Source organism: Pleurodeles waltl, chromosome 5, assembly GCF_031143425.1.
Source record: "Pleurodeles waltl isolate 20211129_DDA chromosome 5, aPleWal1.hap1.20221129, whole genome shotgun sequence".
Taxonomy (NCBI): Eukaryota; Metazoa; Chordata; class Amphibia; order Caudata; family Salamandridae; genus Pleurodeles; species Pleurodeles waltl.
The window spans coordinates 1149161105-1149175435 of NC_090444.1; the positions used below are offsets into that span (position 1 = coordinate 1149161105).

The 14331-nt window shown below is 42.0% G+C and overlaps 1 long non-coding RNA gene across 1 annotated transcript in view; it reads left to right on the forward strand.

Annotated features, from left to right (window-relative positions):
* LOC138296336 (uncharacterized) overlaps window positions 1-8077 on the forward strand; it is a 128795-nt gene extending 120718 nt beyond the window's left edge. Inside the window, exon 3 of the long non-coding RNA XR_011203809.1 lies at window positions 7151-8077. This is a non-coding gene — a long non-coding RNA (uncharacterized lncRNA). The remainder of the gene's footprint in view (window positions 1-7150) is intronic.
* Window positions 8078-14331: the final 6254 nt, after the last annotated feature.

Here is a 14331-nt window from a genome sequence, read left to right on the forward strand (position 1 = left end):
AGCCGGTAGTAAACTTTTTGATGCAAACATGCACTAACGCAGGTTTGCATCAAAAAGTATAAATCAGGGCCTTAGTCGCTGCATTCGGTTATGCTTTCTTATGGACAATTCTTCAAGATTCTATCACTCTCCATGCCCTCTTCTCTGACCATCATTTGTGTAATCTACCGCTATCCATACCTCATTGTGTAAGAGTCCTTGTGGAATCTACCATTGCCTGTGGTCTCTTATTGAACATTCCTAAAATCTATCACTGTCTGTGCATTCCTTTGCTTCTGCAACAGCCTTTCTCGAATCTACTTTTGCCTATGTTTCCTTGTGAATCAGTTCTGCTATATACCACTGTCCCTATTTCCTTGTACCGCTGTCATTCTAGAACCTACCATGATTCATTCTTTAAGGTGTAAGAGTACCGAAGTCTAGTAATGTCAACGATTCCTTCTGAGACTGCTCTCCAGGAATTGACCACTATCCCACACAATCTGTAATGCATTGATAAATAAGAAAAAGTACATTGCTTCATTTTGTAAGTGCGTGTGCCACACATGCACACATCCAGCAAATTACGCAGCTGCTTTTTCCTTCTTTTTTATTTGCCTGTCCAACTTGGATTGTCAAATAAAAGGAAACAAAATGTGCAAAAGTGTATTTATTTTAGAATGTGCATGGGGTAAGCAATACAGGGTTGGTCAGGGGAAGCAACATGTGCGAGGTGGTGATGAAGCAAAATGGATTGTACGGTTGGAGAGAAGCAATGTGAAGGGAGTCAGGAGGGCAAACGGAAAGGAAGGGGTGCAATATGGAGGGTGGGGAGAAAAGCAAACAGGCAACAGAGCTCCAGCCCAGGGCCCCAGCATTTCAAGGGGACCCCTAATTGAGCCAACTCTGTTCTGCAGAGAGCCTTGCCCTGAAGGCCTTGCATAATTCTTAAACAGATTGTTTTAAATACCATTTTCCTATAACTTACTTTTAATGTGGGTGACTGTGAGGGTCTATTATAGACATCTGCAGAGAAATGTTGTGTTTATGTTTCATGCTACATCCACCAAAAAATGTTTTTTAGATAAAAACAGCACCTGATATATGCGAACTGGGAGGTTGTCACAGAGATTATTTAAAGTAATATAAGAGCGCTGATGCTGTTACAATATTTTAAACACGTCATTATACCTGACTATTAAATCTGAACATATGTATAATTTGGACGAGTGTGCTTGTGCACTGCCAATGACCTGGCCAGGAGGGCATGAAAGAGCTTAAATTGGAACATAAAATCAAAGCTGTTCCAAAAAACGGGGACCCCAAAATATGTTTGGCCCATGGCCCGAAAATCATTGTAAAGAAGCAGTTATTTGGAAATGAAGTATACAAACGGATTGCTTTGCATTTGGGAGGGAGGAAGGTACCAATTAAGCTCACATTTCTCGTACATTTTTTAATTTGATATCCTCGTTCCATTAGCCACCTGAGCGGCCTTACCCTCTCGAGACACAAACCTCATCTGTATCATCTGGGGCAGGAGGAAGACAATTGGGCCGTGACCGATGCCATTCTCATCGCATTAGTATTCGCGTTCCAGTAAATAGGCGCGCGTGGCGTCCCCCGGTGACGGTGCTTCAGCTTGGCCTTGGGACGTGCTCTTTGTTCGGGCATTTCCCGTGCGAGAGCGGAGTTCATTCCGGCGATTGCCAGCCTTAAATTGTGTCCCTTTATTGCTGCAGGCGTCGCCGGCTCTTTTCTTGAATACAGCAATCTCGCACAACCCCCTTTTGAGGTTTCTTGCAATGTTCTCATGACAATGCAACCAGCAAGTGTAATAATTGCTGCAGCGTCATGACAACAGGGGACAGTGCTGGACCTTAAATTGGTTTGATATTAAAAAATAAATAAATAAATATATATGTATATATGTACATATATTACACACACGCATTCACACATTATCTATCTATCTATCTATCTACTTATCTATCGCAGACCTCCATTTACGCCTTGGACATTCTTGCAAACTTTCCTAAAGCGAACTGCTTTTTTATTTATACGTGCGTGGTTGAAGGCGATTAAAGTTTCTTTGATCAGTCACTGCACAAAATTTGTAAAATATATGTTCTCAAATGACCTGGCAGAACGGGTACTTCTGGGCTTCAATTATTGTTTTGATTTAATATTCTGATTAAGTTGCCAAGCAGAGACAAGATATTACGGGACAGATTTAAAAGGAACTGGTGCAGCGCTGGGCCAAAATTGGCATCGCCACTCTGCGTCAGTTCTGAAACGCAGAGATGCACCGTATATACAAAAATACAGCGCATCCCTGTGTTTCCCCTAGCACTGGCGCTAAATTTAGCTGCCAGCGCCAACGCAGGCATCTTTGCACCAAAGTGCAAGGGTGTCTTTGTTGAAGGGAAGGTGTCCCTTCCTGCACATGAACAATCTCCAATTGCGATTTGGCACTTCTATGTGTGCTGCGAAATGCATAGAAGTAGCAAATAGTCATTATTGAATATGCAGGAAGGGCCACTTTCAGGTACATAAACAATCATTCATGGCATTTTGCTCTTTCTATGTGTGCTGCAGAATGCAGCACACATGGAAAAAGCAACAATGAGGAGAAATACAAGTATTTCTCCTCATTGTGCCATGCTATTGCCACCCCCTAGGTGGCGTTAGATTTTGGGCTGCCACAGATTTACGATTCCTTGTAAATCTGAGGCAGCGTCAAACGCAAAGGGTGTTGCAGTGGAATACCCACAGCAACACCCATTGCACGCCCCTCTGCCGCAAAAAAACATTTGGCCACAAAAAGGGGCTTATCACCACCCTGTTAAAATGGTGCAGTGCACAGCACCACCGGAGCGTCAGAAAAAGTACGACCCGGTGACGCTAGGGGATTCTATATATGCCCCTAAGTGTGGCAAGTGACATTATGAGTTTTAAAGTTCACAACTTATATACTTATGCAGGGTTGGACTAGGACAGAAAATAGGAGCACCAAAATAAGTGGCCTTCATTGTTGAATCAGATTTCTAACAAAGGGGAATATTTATACTCCATTTGCACTGAATTTGTGTCATTTTTTACGCAAACTGGGCGCAAAACCAACTCCACATTTATATTTTGATGTTAGAGTGGAGTTTGCACCATTTTTTAGATGCATGAACCTACCTTGCGTCAATGAGATGCAAGGTAGGAGTTCCCATCTAAAAAATGGTGTTAACCCCATAGCCCCATATTTATTCCCCGTGCTAAAATGATGCATGGGTGGTAGGAGGAGCAAAATAATGGTGCAAAGCTTGCTTTGCACCATTATTTAACGCCTGGGTCAGATCAGGTGTTAGGGGACTTGTGGACCCATTTCCATGCTTGAACACCATGGAATGGGTCCACAGGTGCCCTCCTCAAGCCTCAGGAATAACCACACCAGAGGGACACTGAAGGATGGGGTACCCCATCCCAAGTAAGTAGGGTATGTATAGGTAAGTATTTTTTGTATTTTAAATTAAAGTGCCATCGGGGGGCCAACTTGGGCCCCCCGCATGACACAGGGCGCAATGGCCATCCCCAGGGGACACTGATCCCCTGTTCTGGTCATTGGGGTGGTGAGCATGAGTCCTGTCTTTTCTAAGACAGGAGTCATGTGGTGTGGATGGTTCTGCATCAGAAAATGACGCTAGGCTGGTAGAGGCATTTCTTTTGCTTCTAACCAGCCTAATGTCATTTTTTGGTGCTGCAAAACTCCCTTCTCCCATGCCGCCACCCCCACCACCACCCAGCTAACGTAATTATTTTTTTACAGTAGCCCATCCTTTGAGCCGGCTGGCGGCATTCCATAAATTTGACACCTGGCTGGCACTCAGGGATGATGCAAGCCGGTGCTATACTTTTTGACGCAAAACTGTGTTTGCGCAGTTTTGCGTCAAAAATTATAAATATGGGCCAAAGTGTCCCTTATTTGCAAACAGAGCAGTTTTGAACTTTTAATGGCACTTTATATATGTTTTTTCAAAGGTTTGGGAGACTGTATGCATTTGAGCTTGCTGCAGGCAATATGGCCAGGCATCGTTGATGTCCATGGTTAAATTGCCTATACCCCAGACACTCGCACCCCAACAAACCCATATTACTGGCAAGACACAAAACAAGGTTTTTTTCTTTTTTGGGTTAGGGGGTCATAAGACCCCTGGGTGTATTAATTCACACATATACACAAAAACACACTTTGCTTAATGCACAGTAACCCACAATTGTACAATTTTTGTTTACAGGAATTAATGCCTAACCTTAACAGAGACGCTAATACAGATATTTACCTTACCATATCTAAACAATTAAAAATGAGGTTTTTGTGCATCCTCAAAATACTTTTTTTGAGTGAGATCATGACTAGTCCCAGTGTCCCTTCCTCCTAACACCCCTTATCAAATCAAAATGGACATGGATGGGTCTCTACTTAGAGTAGGACCTCACCCACCGACCTCATCTACTGGGCTACTCCTCTGCAAGGGGCCTGTCTGCCCACTAGGAAACCTACCTCAGGTACCCCTTACAGCATCAATTTCTCCCCACCCCCAAGGACCTATGCCAGCATGCGTCCAGTGCACCTGCGTGGGCAGTTGATATGTAAGGACTGCATGTCAGTGACCGCCCGACACCCACTCTACTGCAAACTCTTTTCAACTCGCTGCCAGCACCCCTTAGAGCATTGGTACTCACAAACATTGTTTAAGGGGCCGCAAAGCTTTGTCTGTGATGCCACGAGGGCCGCATTGATGCCAGCAAAGTGGCAGTCTTGGAGGGGGGAGGGAGGGGAGGCGGTAAGGTGGGTGTTGTTCGTGTGTAATAGTACCCAAGGCCACCCTATGAGTGCAAATAACAACTGACCTGCCTCTTAGTTCACTATTGGCAATGCCGTCAGTGTGTGGAGAAGACTTCAATCAACCTTTAAAGAAATACTTGCCTGTTAATTTTTTGTTTTTTATGTAAGCGGCAAATCGAGTGAACAGCTGCGGGGTACTGCTGTTGATCAGGGGGCCTCATATAAAGGTCAAGAGGGCCGCATGCGGCCCCCGGGCCGTACTTTGAGTATCACTGCCTTAGAGGGTCCTGTGATGCCGCTGTTATTTTGATCTAAATGGAAAAGGATGGACCAGAACTGTCCCTCAATCATGACCTCACCCGCCATAGGCCAGCATAGTTCACCTGCTATCTGGCCCCACAACTTCTCAACAAACTAACATGGGCAATGAACTAATCAAGCCAGCAGGTTCTCAAGGAACATTTCATTACCCTCCTTGGACAAGTGATCCCTGTCCGGCAAGAAACAATGCTTGCTCTTTATGCAACTATGAGGTATAGACACCAGCCTAAAAGACCTGAACAATTTACCAATCCTATTATTCACTTGCTTCACCGAATCGTTGAGCGCCCTGACCGACTTGATGTTGGACCATGCTAGGACAGCCTGCGGAAACTTCCTTGTAAGCCAACCAATCTCTGAGATCACCAACTAAATACATACATATTTTGTAGCAGTAAAACCATCTACATTGTTATAACAACAGAAGGTTATAGCACATATGTAGATACAGATCCTAATCTCTTATGTATTCAGAACAAAACAATGTAACAGTGATCTTTCCTTCCCCCTATATTGTTCCACATACGGGGAAGGAAGGATCACAATTTATAGACTGTTACATTGTTGTTCTTCCTGGATATATAACAGAATAGGATTTGTATCTACATATGTGCTATAACATTCTGTTATTACAATATAGATGGTTTTACTGCTACAAAATATGCATGTTCTTCATTGATTTTTCTTTAGATGAAAGTATTTGAACTATTTTTTACTTAAATCAGTGACCTCACCTATCATATGACTAGAATTGGTTTTAAAGAATGTTTGAAGTTGAATGCTTTTATTATGCTTGTATATTGTGCAATTTCTTATTACAGTTTACTGTGACCCAGATGTATAGATAGATTAATGTAATGAGATCATGAGTTTAATAAAATCATGTGTTATCCATGTTTGCCTCTAAAAGTATTCTTGTTGCTCCATTATATGGCATCATGTAGAGGCAGGAATTAAGTTATTTTTATTCCTTTGAGGCGGTTTATGAAGTTTTCTTCTAGAATACTGCAACAACCTTAGCAACACAAATATAGCTAATTTTGACAAAAAATATGTTGTCATACAAAATACTAGCAGCATGGTTGTAGCTCTCCTCCAACATAATATGTATAGTCAGATTGTGTGTCTATCAATGTATGGTGTTGTGCTTCCAAAAACAAGTCCAAAACAACATCCATTTTGACAGGAAAGTATGGCATTTCTAAGTGGTGTTTTTTCCTAGATATATCATATCCATATGTGTGTACAAGTTGCAAACACGTGTTTATCTCCAGTATAGTAATTGAAAGTGATATGTGTAACCTACGTTTCAAACAGGTATTATCTATGATGTTGACAGATGACTACAACTACCATGATGCTTTGTTTTTGGATCCAAAAAACAATAGTGGAATGTAATGTTGTTCCACCGTCCTTTACTTCCATATGTACACACACACATTTAAAAAAAGAGTGCATTTGACAGTCACCATGTCATGCAGTGGATTTAAATATAATTTCTTGTGTACCACAACCATGTTGACACCTGCTCATGTTGACACCTGCTCATGGCTACACAACATTAATGAAAATGCTTACATTATTCATTGTCTTTTGAGTCCAAGATATCCAAAAATGTGTTGTGGCATGCTGACTAGTAGCCAAATACAAGTCAAGTTTCACTGTCCATATGATGACCAGTTATAGTTTTATGTACATTATAAACCACTTTGTATCCAATGTATTGCAGCCTGGTAGGCCTTGGAATGGTCCAGTACTCCAATGTACTCATCACTATGTTGGATAAAATGTCTGCCATATGTAACCTACAAATCATAAGTAACACTTTAGCATTTTAGGACATCTTGACAAAGTCAGCACTGGAGCTGCCATCTGTGTAAATCAGGCTACATGGGTAAAATACTGAAAAAAACACAAAGGCCTAATCAGTTTATCATTTTCTTTCTAGGTTTTAGGTCGGCCCACAAATGCACAAACTATATTTTAATTACATATCCTTTGTAACCTTCAAAGGTCCAAACACCCGGCTAAATGCACCAACGTCTGCCAGCCAAGACACCGCCACTACAGCCTAGGAGCAAGCCTTCAGTGAGGACTCCAATGATGCAAGTCAGGATGACCACGAGCCAGCTGGTCCATCTGGTCTGTCTGGCCACACAGCTCCAGTAAGTGAAACTCGGCCCACAGCTACACCTCCCACCACAGCTACAACAACATCTCAACGTGTAGACATCTCCACTTCCTGTGGACCGAGGACCTACACACCAATCCTGTGCCGGCAGTACAGGCTCCTGTTGAGACACCAACAACACAGTCTCCAGTTCTGCCAGGACCCAATGGGATGGGGCACACTTCCTCAAGGGCGCAGGCTAATAGGGATAGGGCTCATGGGAAGGACTCTGTGGGTCAGCCAAGGGTGGCCACTGGGGTTTCTGTTAGCCAGACCACCATTAACCAAGTCTTGGGATCAGTCCAACAGTTCCAAGACATGATGGGCCAGGTTATAACTGAGCTCCAGGAAATTAAGGTGGTGTAGAAGGAGCCCATCTTGGAACTACAGTACCACAATGGAAGAATGAGCTCCTTGACTGTGGTGCAATTTGACATTTAATACCAAATGTGTGGGGCTTTTCCTGTACCATCTGCCCCTGTCTGTGATCCCTCCACATCTGGGCAAAATACACCACTGCCAGCATCAAAAAGGAGGCCCTGCCATAGAAGGAACCTGCTCCAACCACTCTAGTCACCGCACTCTTTTCCCCAGAGAGGATGGTCATCTGGACTAGCTGGAGAGGATGGCAAGACCACCACCCCCAAGAGACGCAGAACCTAGTTTCCTTCTTTTGTGTCTATGGTTCACTCTGTGAAATATTTCATGGACACATTTACCTTTTCTGAGGACAGATGTATTTTGGACATTTGACTTAAAGCAGTTTTTGGCTCTACTACCATGTTTCCATTCATTATGATAGATCATTTTTTATTTATTTCATTTTTGATACTACATCTCACTTTTGTTTTTGTTTTACAAAAATAAATGTAATGGACACAGAGTACAAGGCTCTTGTTGAATTTTTTGTGGCACATCCTTTGTCATGTCCATCTTCCACCATCATGTTGCCAAATCCTTTGAACATTCAGTTGGGGAAATCGGTTGCAATTACAAAGAGGTAAAATGTTAACCGATTTATTCAAAGAAAACAAACTCAACTCAGAACGCATTTGGAACATGCAAATGTTGGCAACAGGTCCTTGTAGAAATGCAAACTGGGTTACAAAAAACAGTCCTATCCCCAATAGACTGTGCCATTTAGACCTTGAAACCATGGAGGGAAGGGAATATGCAACAGGAAAAAAATAAATAGGCAAACTATCACTGATGCATGACCTCATTTAGAGCTCTAAATCCCGCCCTTACAAAATGAATCCTAGATCAATAACACCAATAGTCTGCATCATGGCAGTGACATCATTAGAGGCCACATGACCAGTATAGGACACTGTGTCAGTATCTGGTGCAATGAAACATTCACCATTCAGTGGTGTGCTAACAAAAAGTTCTATCACCTATGATAAAGCACATTAACAGCTACCTCCACTGTCCACAAATTGAAGATTTAGCCAATGTGAAGGAATAAAAGTATGCTAGGGCTTTACAAACACAAGTGGTTTGAGCAACTAAATTGGCACATATTGCCTTGATGGCAGCATCACACAGAAACCAGGTCAGATACAATCTTCTGAACTTCCATGCAATCAGAGTGCAAGTTGGGTGTCTGTCCCAGGTTCAACACATGTTCACTTTGCATTTCCAAACAGCAACATATCACAGCAAATGTCACAACCTTGAAATGCTCAAATAACAATGACTTGGTGAAGTACCCTGAAATTGAATAACAACGGAAAATTAATTTTACCACATGTTAAATTGAACTCAACTGACAAATCATGAGGACACACATACTTAGTGCAAGCACATTTCATCTTTGTCAATTACCACATTACCCAATGTGGGGAAACTCTGATCCACTTACATCTTTACCTTGAACTTTCCTGCACATACCATTCCTAACAAATTACCATAGCAGACAGATATGTTCCTTAGGTGACAAGTTCTACTGACATTGGAGGTTAAATTTTGTAAAGGTAAACTTACACTTGGGTGAAGAAGTGGTCAATCACATCTTGACGTAAGTCAGCTCCTTTTTCTTTAGAACTGTCATCTGCATTGGGCATTTCAACATTCTCACCCGGGGCCTCATCACAATCTCCCTTCTCTGCAATCATAGGTATGTCTGTCCTCAAGGCGATGTTGTGGAGAATGCAGCAGGCAACAGTGATTTGGCACACCTTATCAAGTGAGTAGAGGAAGGCTCAACCGGTCTTGTCCAGACACCTAAACCTAGCCTTCAGGAGCCCAAAAGCCTGCTCCACTGGCCTCCGTGTTCTTCCATGGGCCTCTTTGAAGCAGACTTCCCCTGGCATTGTTGGATTTCTCAGTCGTGCCAATAACCACAGTTGGGTAGGATACATTGAGTCTACCACACAGAAGCAACACATCAACAAATTACTCACATATCAAACCTTTGTCCCTTCCTCAACTAGGATTCAGGCAAAAGATCAACAATTCATATAGTACTTACCAACAAGCCAGGCCCTCCCTTGTCCAAGTTGTGACATATGCATGGGTATGTTGCTGTTCTGTAGTATGAATGAATCATGTGTTGACTCAAGGAAGAGGGCACACACACACACACACTTGAGATGCTTAAGTCTGCTAAGCAGACAACTTACACATTGATGGAAGGAAAGTTCTTCCGATTGCTGTAGACCTGTTCCATTGCATGTGGTGGCACCAAGACAATATGCATGCCATCTATTGCTCCTACCACATGTGGGAGTCCACCCAAAGCATAAAAGTCTCCCTTCACGGTGGTCAAATCCTGTGGACGTGGGAACTGGACGTAGCTGTTGTTTTTTTTAGCAAGGACCTCTTGTAGCACACCACTGAAAGTTGACTGGGACATGCCCCCATATAATGCCACAGTGTATTGAAAGGTGCCAGAAGCTACAAAATGCAGTACTGCTGTTAACGCGTCCTTCTATGTTAATTTATACACATTAGGACTCGTTTTAGGCCAATGAATCTTGTGACCCAGTGGTGAGACACCGTAGGACGAGATAACTGATCAATATGTCAAGTAATATATTAATAATATCATCAATATTCACCACCACAATGCACTTTACTTTGGTTAAAGACATTAATCAAATTGTCGACGCAACCATGACCTTTCAGCCATGAATAACCATATCTTTTGATAGAATTTTATGAATTTTATTCCCTATTGATTACAATCTACGAGCAGAAGAGTCAATCTCAAAACCAAGAAGCATAAGAGCATAGTCACAATATGGCAACTGTGATAAGATTTCATTAATGCAAGAATCACAAACATAAGAACATAGCACGGCGTGAACATAGATCAGAATACAATGAATATCATGTAAGTCTCAGTTCAGCATAGCGCAACGTCAGCCTTTTGTCTATTTGCGTCAGTCAGAGGGATCTCCTGTCCTAACCACTAATTAGCATCAGCATGTTGGGCTTCATGAAAAATAATTTAGAACACCAATTTAGAAAAACATCTAACTATGGCCTCTATCAAAAATGAGCAGTTGGTACCTAGAAAGAAAAAGCAAACAGACAAATTACAAATTGCATTGTCATAATTACCCTCCAAGGATTAGGTCAGCATACAGGATCACTCTTCGTCTTCAGGACATCAGTCAAATCGCCATCAGTCTAACTTTGTCTAAAGGAGAGGGGACACTTCCCTCATAAGGAGGAGAAGTGTAAAGGGGCGGTCTATGGGTGAGGATGGTTTATTAAGTCTCAAAGTCACCAAACAGAGTGACAGAGTTTCTGGATAAAATCAATAGCATTCCCTACCTAGTTCTTCTGACCCTTCTGTGACATGGGTTTTTATCCCTTTTTCGCAATACTTTCCCCCAAAATTCTATTGGTCATTTGCTATACCCCACTATCTTTAACCTATCAAATTATACATTAGGTAATTCAAATTGTCACCCCACAATAATTTATAACACTTTGATTGGTCTTCATAATTGGCGTCTTCGGAGGTGGCACATCCGGGGTTACTTCACCATTTGGCACGTCTTCTCGGGTCATGAGTTCCTTTGTCCATGGTTTAAACGTCCTTGTACATTACATTAATCTACATTTGTTTCAACTTTGTATTTAAGCCCATACTAAACCAGCAAGCATGCGGATGAGAACAGAATTCACATTGATACACTGGAATGAAGAAAAGGAACATTTGCAGGGTCATGGCCCTTTGCGAGTCAGCACACTGGAAAACAGAAAAATGCCTTTAATATGAGAGCCAGGCAAACTAAAACCCACAGCTCACGCTAACTTAAGGCCTATGAAGTTTTAATAGATGCAATATCGTAATGTTAACATAGACTAAAACATAAACAGTTTTATTCATCATTATTAGTTCATGTGTATATATTGATGACCACACACATTATAGTCATAATTCAAATGCGTGTTTAAGCAAAACCACTATTATTGTCGTTTTCTATGCAACATGGTTAAGCATTGATATGAGCATTTCATTCTAATATATATGTTATTTAGACTACGCTCTCTCACTGCCATGAGTTTTACTATTGTTGTTATGGCTGTTAGATTCATATTGTGAGACAGGAGATCAGTCTGAAACTGCTGATCCAAATCCATCATAATTTGCCTATTTAGACAATATTGCTTGATGACGTCCTTTTCCTCCATGGTGCCGAAGCCTGGAAAGGGCCAGAACACCTGAGGCTGTCGCCTCCTACCCATGGCTGGGTTCAGACATCTGTATATATGGAAAAGAAAATATCAGATGACATAATCACACCATACCTTTAAAGTCAAAACACATCTCACTTCTTGGTAACAGTAGAAATGTCATTAGGTAATACATGTACACACATTGACATCAAATATTTGGACTTCAAAAATGTGAATTAAAGCTTTTTGTATTTTTTTTCATTATGTGCAAATAATATATTTTAAATGTATTATTTGCACATATGTTTTTTTAAAGATTTTGTTTAAAATACCATCAACGGAGTTAGTACTTCCCCCGCTGCACTTTCGTTGTTAAACACAGTCAAGGTTCACACTGTATTGTGTTATATCTTTCCAAGAAACATGTCATTCGTATCTGACATTTAGAAATGCACCAGCCTTCATTTAGAGTGCTGGTGATGCACTAAATTGAAAAATGTGGAGCCTCACACCCTAAAATGGCAGCTGCCTGACCTTGCCGTAAGGACATTGGCTACCCGACGGCCATCAGCAGAAGTTGACCGAATAGTAGGTGGTAGCCTTCACAACAGGACCTGCCATGGGCTAATGTGTGTGTGACAGCTATGCACAAAAGCCAATGGCTGTGTCCGTCTCCGTCAAGCCCCCCTCATTTTTTGCTGCTGTTACTGACCTCTGGGAGTCAGGGTGCCAGGCAAAGCAGGTGCCAGGACCCTTGCCTTCTCCCCTAAGGAGCTAGAGCTGCTTGCCGGGGAGGTTCTGTCCCAGAAAAGCCAATTCTGTGGGAGCCCAGAGGAACAGGCTTATGTCTGATTGGGGAATGTCTGACTGAGTAACCTCTTCTTTCTAGATTCACAGGCTATTTGGTTCCTTTTTGGTAATGTGGGTAGTGTTGTGATCGGAAATGACAGAATTATGTACCTGGGACAGATTATTTTTACTAATGTTTTAAATGCCTGTCTATGCCAATGTTAAGTCACCTGAAAGTAGAAGCTGTAATGTGTGTCCTTGTAACACACAAATCTTATTTTATCACACAAACTACAGGCAACTGACGTGTACCAGTAGTACAACTAACAACATACAGTCGATGTTAAAATGATAGTGACGTTGAAGGAAAATCATAGAGAGTCTGGAGTTGTCTGATGCTGTACTTTCACATGGGATTCCAGCACATAATGTGTTTGCTCTGTATAATTTAAAACTGTCATGAAGCCACATATAGGTAAACTTATTTTAGGTGCAGGAAGTTCAGATGACACTGGCTCACCATCATCAATACCGGTCTGTCCCAGAACACACTTGTTCAATCAACCCAAAAATCCCTGCTCTCTTTGACACATAGCAGCCCTTCTATCTTGCCCTCAGTCACTGTATGTGATGCAGACAATTGGTTCTGACTCTTGGGAGTTTAGGCAGGAAACCAATGTAGCTGTGAGTCTGATTATGTGCAAGGACTGTACAGGTGGTTTTGACTTTAGGAGTTCACAATGATTGTGAGTAATCAGGGGTGGCTCTCACAACAGGATTGGTAGCGTAGCTCTGGCCAAGATGATGTTGTAGGCCTGATTAGGTAACAGGAGAAGCTAGCGAGTGTTGATGGTGCACATGAGATCACTGCAAATCAGTATTTCTGCTCTACCTGTAACAATTTGCCAGTAAAAAAATCTAGTAACTGTTTGGTGGATGTACTTGTGAATTTCCAACATGTAATGTCACAGCAGTACTGCCCAACAGTAACCCTGAATTTTCTTTCCTTGTTCTTTTATGTCATCTATACAAGTCAACGCCCATCAGAAGCGGCAAATCTGGAGGGCTATTGCAAAGATGGTGCGGACCCTGGGGCCCACAAGTGGCATAGCGTACACTGTCAGAATAAGTGGCAGGAGCTGCGTATGGCTAGTTGAGGGCTCAACAGCAGCAACAAGGGGGTAGGTCATTTTCTGTAGAAATAGTTGTGGTTTAACCTATTTACTTTCTAGTGATGTTGTATGCCATCATCTTTGAGGTTGACACATCCAAATCCCATGAGGATTTCTGGAGATGTAAGTTGATCAGACACTGTCTGATGCTGTATGTGATGTATTGCTTTGTGCTGAAGGATGACACTAGATTCCTCCTCACAAGGCAAGTACTGTTGCGGGCAGACACATGGCTGCATGCAGACAAAGGGATTGCCAGGATTTTCACAATCAAATGAGGGACAGTTTAAAAAACATGCCCCATGTCATGACTGGGTCAGCTGTGACAATACATCACAAATGTGTGAAGTGAATGTAGGCTTCATTACTGGTAACTGTGGCAAACTCCACAATTATGATGCAGCTGATATATCAGACTTGACATTGCT